Here is a 12,706-nt window from a genome sequence, read left to right as displayed (position 1 = left end):
CTGACAGGGTGCTGAGAATTCTGAGTGTGTGTATTCAAGCTCAGAATGTAAATTTGTAAATCTGAAACATTATGTAGTCTAAGGGAGTACACAAAATCGCTCCAAATTTCTCACCTGCAATGGAAGTTTTGGACATTGACGTTCCTGTAGGGAGCTGTTTTCCTCTGGCACCATAGCAAAAGGCCCTCTTTAGCTGAGGTTTCTGAAAAAATCCCACTAATATTCAATAGATCGAATAATACGTGCAAAAAATAAAAAAGTACATTAAATTTTATCTCAGCAACATATTGTATAAGTAACAAAAGTGACTAAAATCCAAATGGAACATTATTTATATTACACGTTTTATTCAAAGTGACAAATTTTTGAAGAAATGTGCATATGGTATATTTGAAATTGATGGCAGCAACATGTCTCAAAAAAGTTGGGACAGAGGCAACAAATGGCTGGAAAAGAAAGTTATACTAACAATGAAGAGCTGGAAGAATCCTCGTGTATCTAATTAGGTGAATTTAAAAATCCATGTTTATATGATGAGCAGTTGAGGACCTTGGCCAAGTGCCCAACAGGGACATCTTGAAATTGGGATTTGTAGTCTTAACAGAGGTCTGATGTCTTATTCACTGAGTAACTCTTTCCTGTATAAGTGAGCACCTCTCCATAGACCTGTGAGTTCTTAGTGGCTTTACATTGTATTAATGTACATTGCTCAGCTTTATCAATGAGAAAATGAACCAGAAGTGAATATTGTGTGTTTTGTTTGTGATTACTAGTTTAAAATCCATACTATTTTCTGTATCTCGTATTTATAAGTGTATGGTTTTATCATTAAGTTCAGGTCTGTGTATAAGGGCACAGAAGGCCAGGCCATCTTTCCAGTTTAATACACCAACAGTGGAAAGTGCAGAGTGGAAAAAGACATCTTGTGTGTTTATAGCTTAACATTACTATTGTCAAGATGCCATTACTTAGCATTAAATAGAGAAAATAAAAAGAGAAAAAACTACATTTTTATAAATACAATTTATAAAAACATTTTCCATTTGCAGAACATTCAGGGATAAAATTTCCTTTTTTTTTTTCCTTCCTATAACTAAAACCCTCTTAACTAATAAAGCAAATTTTTAAAATAGCAAAAGCATTTTCTCAGAAAAAAAAGAAACAAAATTGAATGCTTTTAAAAGGGGTTTAAGAACTAAAACTTTGCCTCTGAATCATACTAACTGCTTCATGTGAACCACAAATATTGTGTATGCTGGATATGTTAAATGAGTTGCTAATTAACTGTTAAATTAATGAGCTGCTAACTTATTATTCATGTCAGTGCATAATGTGAGTTGCATTTTCATTTCTTACCTTCCACTGAGATGTCCTGGATGGCGAAGCGAAGTATGATGGTCCAGATCATTCCCAAAGTCATCTTTATATTGCCATCAACAATCTCTAATGTCACATAACACATTGATGTTATGTCATCCTCCCACATGCCATACTTTTTATATTTAAGCCTAATAATAATTCACAGACACTGCAGTCTTTTCAATGACATGTTGAGATGTAATTATTTGATGCCCTGCAGATTTTGCGAGTTTACCCCTTACAAAGAAATCTCAAGGGAGCTGGGACCACAGTCACCAAGGAAACCATTGGTAATACACCAAGGTCCCTCTGCTCAAGAATGCACATGAACAGGTCCCTCTGGGTTATGGTAAGGGTTAGAGAAGGCTTTGGAGAATGTGATGTGGTCAGATGAGTCCAAAATTGAGCTCTTTGGCATCAACTGGACTTGATCAAAAACATACAGCCAAAGCAACAGACTGATGGTCTTGTAGCCCATTCCAGCCTTGTGCAGGTCTACAATCTTGTCCCTGACATCCTTTGGCAGCTCTTTGGTCTTGCCCATAGTGGTAGAGAGATTGAATGGAAGAGGGTGATTCTGTGACTGGTGTCATTTATAGACATGATTTTAGGACAGGACTAATTTGGGTTTGTGAGAGTCAAATCAAATACAAATTAATTTATAGTCTTTCTATTATTTTATTTAGGAATTTTATTTCTATATTCTGTTTCTCTCTGTTAAAATAAACCTACCATGAAGATTCTAGTCTGTTAATTTCTTTGTAAGGAGGTAAACTCACAAAATCAGCATGAGATCAAATAATTATTTCCCCTACTGTACAATATTTGATTTCTAAGCCACCGACTGAAAATAAAACTATAATTTCAGCCAACTCTCTTAATCAACAGCTATTCTTAATTAATTTAGAGACTCTGGGAAGATAATACATTGCCTTTGACAATATCTTTGACTTGCATAAGGTGTGAAAAAACAACAAAAAACACTGGTGTGTTACCTTCTGCCCCGATGGACACCAGCTTGACCCCTTTACTGGTTATGTACTCCAGGGCTTTGTTTACATTGGCTATTTTGTGAAATCGCATTTTTCCTCTGTCAGGTTTAGGCAGCCGTTCACCTAAGGACGAATATAGAAACCTTCACAGTTGGAACCTGAATTAATGACTTCACATCCAAAATTACTGTAACATGTAATCACTTACTGTGACACAGCATGTCAAAGCCTAATTCAGCCCAGTATAAAGGTCAATAACAGTTTCATGTCAAATGAGCAAACCTAAGGGGCAAACTAATCAAATGTACTTTCTTTTCCCTAAATGTACAATTTATCTATTTAATCTCTGTCTTCTGGTATATTCATTTATAGGTTTCCACAGTTTTTATTTCATTTTATTATTTTATATATGCCTCTTGCCTGTTAGGCATTTGTTGAGAAAACAGAAAACCCATACGAAACACATTCAAAAGTTTTGTTAGCATTGTGACATATTTTTTGCCATATCATGCACTATTTGGTGTATATGCAGTGGGGACCAAAAGTCTAAGGTCACATTGTAAACTAAGGATTCTTTTCATTTTGTATGTAAAGCAAGTATAAGCAGATGCAAATGCAGATATTACATTTAAGTGCAAACAGAAAATCTAACTAACATTAGAACAAACCACGAGTACAAAAAACACTAAGTAGATGAACAAATAGGTTTACTAGAGCATTAACTTGAAATGAGCATAATCATGGTCCAAGAAAAACTTGAGACAAAGATTGCTGTGAGAGGTGATGGCATACACAAGAGCTAATTACTAGTGAATGAGTTTCAGTGGCTGATGGTAGATATAGTCTTGTGAATTTAGGCATAATTCTGGCATCATTTAAAACAAATGTCTGCACTATGGACCTTTTTAAATGTGTGATAGTTATGATCTCGTCTGCTTTGTACAAAAACTTGGCAGCTGTTCTTCATGTCTAATCGCTTCTATTAAATGTGTTTAGATGACACTTTGAATTTGATATAAATCTGATAATAAAAATAGGTTTTTGCACAAACTTATGAAGTCTGTGCCAGCTCGAGTGTGAATAAAGCAACAAAGGGGACAAACCAAATGCCAAAAATTGTGAGACTAAAGTAAATGTGTAAAGAGTCTAATTTAAACTTAATAAATTGTAATAATAATAATAATAATAATAATAATAATAATAATTGTCATTAATTATACAGTAATTTGAATACAAAAAGGAAGGCAAAGTGATTTCAATAGAGGGTTTTTTACTCAACAGTAAGTGTAGCGTTATATACATAGCTATTACTATGTGCAATATTTTTGTTTATTTCTGGGCTTGTAAATAGATAGATTTAATTAATTGTCATCATTATCATCAATATTATTATTTTTGTTGTTATCATTATCACTTTTTGTTGCTGTGACAATTGTTGTCCTTGAACTGGACTTATCATTTGAATTTTTGGCTATGAATTTTTCATAATTAATATGAAGAGTGAAAATGTACCTGAGATGACTTCTAAAAGGAGCATCAACTTGAGCCCATTACGAAAATCCTCCTCTATGTTATCGATCTGAGTCCCAGCCTTACGCAAGTGTGAATTGCACCATGCTGTGAATGTCTGGAACACACAGAGAAAGTAAGACATTAAAAGAGAAAGGAAAAAAAGTCAAGAAAGGGATAGAAAGAGGCTTTGGAATGAACAGATGTCATGCATTTAAACATAGATAGAGATAGGAAGTTATGAAGTACAAATTGTTACTGTACTTAAGTAGATTTTTCAGGTTTTAGTACTTTACTATTTATTTTTAATAGTATTTTTACTATATAACTTTTTACTTTCACTCATTAAATTTTTACACAAATATCTGTACTTTCTACTTCTTACATTTTCAAAAAAGACTCATTTAATCCATTTGGTGACATGGATTCTTCTCATTGTATACCATTTTCAGCCCATCAACCTATTTCTTGTCATTGTGCTGCTTATTAAACCTACCATTGGTGTTTCATTTCCTGGCTCTCACGCACCACAGACGTAGGCAGAAGGCAAACGGGTCTGCGGACGATGCGGTAAACATGGGACTGCACTAACTCTTGCAACAACTGGACAAACCGGAGACTTATGTGAGGATCCTGTTCATATGGATTTCAGTTCGGCCTTCTACACCATCATCCCAACAGCTCTCCCTGTCAGTGGATCACCAGCTTTCTGACAGATAGGCATATAGCAGCTAGTGAGACTGTGGAAATTCAAGTCAAACAGCTATACTATCAGCACTGGTGCCCCCCAGAGATGTAGTCTTTTCCCACTGCTCTTCTCCCTGTACATCAACGAATGCACCTCTACAGACCCCTCTGTCAAGCTCCTGAAGTTTGCAGACGACACTACAGTCATCGGCCTCATTGATAATAGTGATGAGTCTGCATACAAGCGAGGTTCAGCAGCTGGTTGTCTCATGCAGTCATAGCAACCTGAAGCTTAATACGCTTAAACAGTGGAGAGGATTGTTCATTTCAGGAGAAACCCTTCTGTACTCCACCACTCACCATAATGAACAGCACTGTGGCAGCAGTGACGTTATTAAAGCTCTGGGCACCACCATCTCTCAGGGCCTGAAGTGGGACGATCACATTGACTCCCTTGTTAAGAAGGCCCAACAGAGAATGTACTTCCTTCACCTGCTGAGGAAGTTCAGCCTACCACAGGAGCTGCTCAAACAGTTCTACTCAGCCATCATGGAGTCTGTCCTGTGCATTTCGATAACCATCTGGTATGGGCTCAGCTATAAAATCAGACATCAGAAGACTACAGAGGATGGTTTATTCTTTTTTTAATACTGCAAATGTATGTTTATTATTAAAGAAACCAAAATCAGTATAAAGCAGGAAGACAAAATCTTCTTGTAAATGTTTTAAAGTAACTGTGGTAAAATATGTAGATCATCAAGACACCAAAATGAACTACTTGATTCGAGACTTGCCGCATCAATGTTAAGTGATGAATTTTTTTTTATATTTGAGTAAAGAAAGGACGTCATGAATAAATGTGGGTTGTGTTGTGTTGTGTTGTGTTGAAGGTTTTCATTTCGCCTCATATATTTATTTATATTTTTAATAATAATGGTCAAACAGAAAGCATGCTGCATTAATCATTGATCAAAAGCATTGATAACATTTGTGCAGTTAAATAAAATTTCTGTTTATGCTTTATTAACTAGTTTATTTTGACAGCCCTTATATAATAGATCGATAGATAGATTGGAGAATTAGAGGATTGGAGAAATTAGAGATGTCTGGGAAAAAGGCAGACTATAGCGATACTAAAAGAGACAGTAGAAATCGCTATAATGTCTGAAGATCTCCAGGTTGAATACTGTCTTCGTTGTATATTGAGATGTTCTATTTCATGGACATCTCACTTTAAGCTAGATTCTGGTCTGTCATTATAATTACAGCTTTGTGCTCATACATGCAATATGGTGATGAGAGAAGAATACGAGAAACGGGTTAATGTGCTGAATTCAGTGCAGTCCATTAAACTTAATAATAGTGTCTGCCAATTACTTTGAAAAGGATTTACAGCATGTGAAATCAGAATTGTCTATGATTTACTGTACATTACAGCACACATTTGTGCATTTTATTTCTTACTATGAAAATCATTCCTTTGGTAGGCATCAAATTATGCATATGCTGAACTACAAGTCAAAACTGAAGGTGAAGGTTAAGATGGACAGAAGAACATTTGCTCTGTTGGTGTCAGCTGTGTTAGGAGCCACTATAATAAATCATTCTTGTGCTGAAATTTGTTCTGGGCGTGCAGCCCTGGTCTGCATGCCATGTGAAACAGTGCTTGTCAATTTGAGATCCACTGGGTTGGATTTAAATAACCATAAATGACAATAAAGGTCAGACGAGATGCTATATTCAAATGAAATAACCATTACATGGTACCAATGCATCCAAAAAAGACATTAAATTATTATGTGCATACAGAGATGCAGAAAAGAATTGAACTGAAATTAACTCTGAGAAGCTGACTGTGGGTTTTATTTAATTAATTATGTAAGTATAACAAGTTTAAAACACCATATTAAATGTATAAAGGTTAAAAAAATGTTTTTTTACTTCTCACGTTTACATTGCAGGACAGTGAAATTCTTTCCTCGCATATCCCATGTTAGGAAGCTGGAGCGAGAGAACAGGGTCAGCCCTTATACAGCACTGATGAGGCCTTGCTCAAAAGCAGTGGCAGCTTGGTGATAATCGTGCTTCAACCCCGTACCAATCAGTAACCCAGAACCTTAAACACTGAGCCACCACTTCTTCAAACAGAGTGTGCAGCTCCTCTATTTGTATCATACTTCAGTAAAATAAACACATGCAAACAGGTGGCAGCACAAGGCTGAATGCAAAGTCACAGGGAGCACCGACCTTCATAAGTCACTGTGCCAAAAGACATTGTCCTTTGTACATTGAGAGTTGTACAACTGGTGCTATTCTGACCATGTGCGCTACCACGTCTGCTATTTTATCATGGACAGCAAATTAGAACAAAGAGCAAATAGGTAATTCTGACACCCTCGCACGTGAATTTACCGTCAGAAACAACATGGTATTACTGCCGAACCGACCTTACTCACCAGATTTCCCTAAGATGAAGATCCAGCTCAAAGGGTCCAGAAGTGGCAGGAACGCTGGGAGCACTGTATTGCTGTGCAAGGAGACTATTTTCAAGGTGATATTGTGAAAACATAGATAAATAGAGTGCTTTCCTTCAAACAGAGCAGGTCTCAAAACTTTGTCATACCACCCTGTATATATATATATATATATATATATATATATATATATATATATATATATATATATATATATATACATAAAATGCTTTTATGTTCACAGTTGAGATATGAAAGTTCACAATCCATACAGTCCTTTGGAGTCACTTCACTTGGCAGGTACACACAGCAAACAGGTGTTACATTTGATTGCAAACTATTCACCTACAACTCACACAGGCACATAGTCTGCCTATCAAACCACCTAATGTAAAATGCCAGTCTGATCATACCTAAGCTCACTGTTCCCCAGGCCACTGTGCTTTAAGGTTATAATTAGGTGGATGTCCTAAAACTAATGACAGTCTTTGCAAGCATGCACATTGTGAAAATGGCACAGTGGGAAAGCTGTTTGCTGCTGCGTTCTATTGTTAGATACCTACACACACACACACACACACACACACACACACACACACACACACACACACACTACTTGCATGATGTTTTCAGCATACCACATTCCAGTTATATTGCTGACCATTTAGGATTGCAAGGATGTAATTGTGAGCAAATGCTAATCAGGGTGAACTTTCAAAAACCCTGACTCTAACACCACCATAATCATGATGAGAACTAGCAGCAGGTGATTTAAGACAAAGCCTTAAGTGGTTTGAAGCATAATTTAAAATAATCTGTTCATTGCAATAATGTTTAGATGTTTTCCTAAAGAAAGAATCAATTCTTGCCGAACCTGCAAAGAAGAGTGGTGACTGTGGTGTATTTGTTGTGCTACTGATTTGGTGATCATAAATTCACAAATCAGCTCTGGTTTACTGTTGGACCCTAAAGCAAGGCACTGTATTTCTAAACGGATCACTACATCGTGACGTAATTGCAGGTGGATATGGAAAACAGTGGCAGTGAAATGGCAAATGCCAGATAACACCAAAACAATATTGCCCAAAACTTTGATTGTCTCACATGCACTAGCAATCCCAACCCAATATCTCAAACACCTCTTACACCCCATACCCAACATATCCAACACCTTTTACACCTAGTACCCAACATGTCCAACTTTATTTCACACCTCATACCTAACATCTTAAAAACCTTTTCCACCCCATACCCAACATCTCCAGTGTCTTCTACACCCCATACCCAACATCTCCAAAACTTTTTACACTTAATACCCAACATGTCCAGCAATATTTCACACATCATACCTAACATCTTCAACACTTTTTACATCTTATACCCAACATCTCCAACATCGTCTACACCTCATACCCAACATCTCCAACACCTTTTACACCTAATACCCAACATGTCCAACACAATTTCACACCTCATACCCAACATCTTTAACACCTCTTACACCCCATACCCACCATCTCCAACACCCTTCTACACCTTATACCCAACATCTTTAACATCTCTTACACCCCATACCCAACATCTCAAACGTCTTCTCCAGCTCATACCCAACATGTCCAACACCATTTCACACCTCATACACATCTCCAAAACCTATTACACCCCATACCCAACATCTCCAACGTCTTCTACACCTCATACCCAATATCTCCAACGTCTTCTACACCTCATACACAACATCTCCAACACCTTTTACACCTAATACACAATATCTCCAACACTCTTTACACCTTATACCCAACATCTCCAACACCTTTTACACTTTATAACCAACATCTCCAACAGCTTTTACACCTTATACCCAACATCTCCAACACCTCTACACTTTATACTCAACATCTTCAACACCTCTTTCACCCCATACCCAATATCTGCAACATCTTCTACACCTTATACCCAACATTTCCAACACCTCTTACACACCATACCTAATATTGCAACATCTTCTACCTCATACCCAACATCTCCAACATCTCTTTCACCCCTACCCCACATCATTGAAATCTCCACCACCTCCTACAACCCAGAATACAACAAACCTCCTATACCCCAAACCAACACATCTAACACCCCAACATATATATTATATTTATATATATAATATAATATAATATAATATAATATAATATAATATAATATAATATAATATAATATAATATTAAATATTATTAAAGACTACAATTGCCACAGGATTATACTACTGAAAAAACACCACACACACACACACACACACACACGCACACACACAGGGTCTGACAGGTGGCACATTACCATATTTCAAACTTGTAATCCATAGGATTAGTATTAAGTGTTAATGTTATTTAAGTATTCTAAAGACAGTATGGCCACAACACATTCCTTTCTTTCTTTCTTTCTCTCTCTCTCTCTCTCTCTCTCTCTCTCTCTCTCTCTCTCTCTCTCTCTCTTCCTCTCAACCCCTCACACACACACACACACACACACACACACACACACACACACACACACACACACACACACACAGACACACACAGTGCACAGGTTAGTGGAGACTCGCACCTTGCGCTGTTGTTTTTCCCAGGCAGGGTCGAGTAGAAGGTCTCTGTCCCAGTCATCCTCCTGCAGCATGTACTCGCCTTGCACATAGCCGTTGTTGTACTGCGTCTCCATTTGGGTCATCGTCACCGTGGTCATCATCATCCTCAGCTTGCCTCTTCTCAAACAAAACCCGGGCCTATGAACAAGGATGTGCCTGATTCCCGGCTGATCCCCAATGCCACACTTGTGTGTGTGTGTGTGTGTGTGTGTGTGTGTGTCACCCTGTTGACGCTTTGTCCCTCACCCACCCCTTATTTTAGACACACTACCCAACCCAACATCTGATATCACCTTGTCGAATCACATGATGAACCTTCAATCGGGTCCCTCCTGACTGATGACCATGAAATCTGAGAGGACATATATGAAATCTGAGTCAGTATATACAGTGAGGAAAATAAGTATTTGAACACCCTGCTATTTTGCAAGTTCTCCCACTTAGAAATCATGGAGGGGTCTGAAATTGTCATTGTAGGTGCATGTCCACTGTGAGAGACACAATGTAAAAAAAAAAATCCAGAAATCACAATGTATGATTTTTAAACTATTTATTTGTATGATACAGCTGCAAATAAGTATTTGAACACCTGAGAAAGTCAATGTTAATATTTGGTATAATAGCCTTTGTTTGCAATTACAGAGGTCAAACGTTTCCTGTAGTTTTTCACCAGGTTTGCACACACTGCAGGAGGGATTTTGGCCCACTCCTCCACACAGCTCTTCTCTAGATCAGTCAGGTTTCTGGCCTGTCGTCGAGAAACACGGAGTTTGAGCTCCCTCCTAAGATTCTCCATTGGGTTTAGGTCTGGAGACTGGCTAGGCCATGCCAGAACCTTGATATGCTTCTTACAGAGCCACTCCTTGGTTATCCTGGCTGTGTGCTTCGGGTCACAATCATATATTGTGATTTCTGGATTTTTTTTTAGATTATGTCTCTCATAGTGGACATGCACCTACGATGACAATTTCAGACCCCTCCATGATTTCTAAGTGGGAGAACGTGCAAAATAGCAGGGTGTTCAAATACTTATTTTCCTCACTTTAAGTCGAAATTGTAATAAAACAAATCAAAACCAAAACTCAAGAATCCATAATTTCACATGGATTTGTCTTTATACCCAGACTGTCTGTAACCCTTAAAAAAAGGATGTTTTCCATGTTTACATCGCTCACTGAACACTTTATATAGTAAGTTATGTGTGTGCATGTTTACACTGCACACCGCACACACTTTATACACAGTGTACACTTTATATACTCACATTCATTTCTTTTAAGAATTTTATTGTATGGTATAAGAGACTGTTTCATGTAATAATATTGGCATGAATCTTTAATAAGCCACATGGAGGAAAATGTGTATAATGTGTATATGCATGTGGAAAGTCTAATCCAAACAGCTATATTAGAGAATTACAGGATTAAAAGGTTGAATTGAAATAGGGAATATAATTAATCACTGGTTTAATGAGTTACTAAGAAATACATTACATACATTACATTCATACATTTGGCAGACAGCCTTATCCAGAGCGACTTACAATTATCTCATTTATACAACTTAGTAGTTAAGGACCTTATTTAAGGGGCCAGCATGGCAGCTTATGGTGCTGGGATTTTAACGTATGACCTTCTGATCCAACATCGCAACCAATAAGCTACTTTACTTTTAAACACAGTACAGTAAATTGCATAATTTTAGATTACTGATCATGCTACAAAAAAAAGAATTCTGCCGAATGCTGGTAATAGGAGAAATTATAAAAATATACTTGCATTTTAAAATATATTTAACATTTTAATGATTCAGACCTACTATTTATAAATTTAGAAAAAAAAAAAAAATTGTTCTAAACACTATCATCATTGATGTCATAGACCAAAACAAAACCATATAATAATGATATTCTTGAGGACATACCATGAAATATCACATTTAAAATGTTTTTCAGTTTGTTTTCTTTTACCTATGCTAATTAGAGCATAACAAACCATTTTGCCTTTTACTTTTAAAACGTGTACACCCTGAGCAGTTCATAACGATGGTTGATTTTCCTTTTGATGAATAACAAGAAAGCTCGGCAGGGTGAAATCTCAAAAAGCTGGTCTTTTATATTTTAATTCAGCTTTCTTTCATTAATAATCCAATCAGTCCACTAAAAGATCTGTGCCAAAGAAAAAAGGAGATGAATGGCAATTCTCCAGCACAGCAGTATAAAATAGAATATGCTATCTGCTTCCTGGGTGAATAAATAAATGCACTGTTAATTAGTGTTAAATCAACAGTTCACACAATAGAAAGTTCCTGAAAACTGTTTAAACATACAGTAGGTGCAAATTGTTGCTTCATGTTTAATGCCTGGCTTTAATGACAAAAAAACAATATGTTTTTCCTTTCAAAATACTAATTATATGTACAAATATCAATTAGGTCAATGCATCTAAGATTACATTGTAAGTACACTCACCGGCCACTTTATTAGGTACACTTTACTAGTACCGGGTTGGACCCCCTTTTGCCTTCAGAACTGCCTTAACCTCTTAGGCTTTGTGGTTGCGTGAACACAACTAATAGCCAATTGTTCTCAGGTGTTAATTGTTTAGCAATAGATTAAATAAATAGGGAGAAGAGTAACCATGACTAACTATACATCATTCTAAAGTCTCTAGCAGCGATTTCAGTTTACTATATTTCAATGGAAAATGTATAACAAATGTATTTGCTGAATTTGTGTGAGCAGTACACAACAACAACATGCATAAAAAAAACGCACTTCTTACATAATTATTGTAATAACGAGTCACAAACACATCCACTGCTGCTAATCCCGGTTTATTAGGAAAGATAAGGGTCCAGTTAACAACATACTGTAAAGAATTTCTGCTCCAAACAAACAATAGTGTTGTAATTTAGATGTTTATTCCTTTGTTTATGTCACAGAACTTCGGCTGGTGTTTGTGTTTATATATTTTCGAATAACTTTCACATAAAAAACGACATCTTGGTGACAAAAAACAAAAATGGCTGGTAGAATGTAGTGTTAGAAA

General features: G+C 36.6%; 1 pseudogene; it reads right to left on the bottom strand.

Moving 5' to 3' along the window:
* Positions 1-9,823, bottom strand: part of LOC124389334 — a 39,985-nt pseudogene extending 30,162 nt beyond the window's left edge.
* Between the last annotated feature and the right edge of the window lie 2,883 nt (positions 9,824-12,706).

The sequence above is a fragment of the Silurus meridionalis genome, chromosome 7, assembly GCF_014805685.1.
Source record: "Silurus meridionalis isolate SWU-2019-XX chromosome 7, ASM1480568v1, whole genome shotgun sequence".
NCBI classification, from domain to species: Eukaryota; Metazoa; Chordata; class Actinopteri; order Siluriformes; family Siluridae; genus Silurus; species Silurus meridionalis.
The sequence above is the reverse complement of the archived record's forward strand: the minus strand, read 5'-3'. Positions and strand labels throughout refer to the sequence as shown.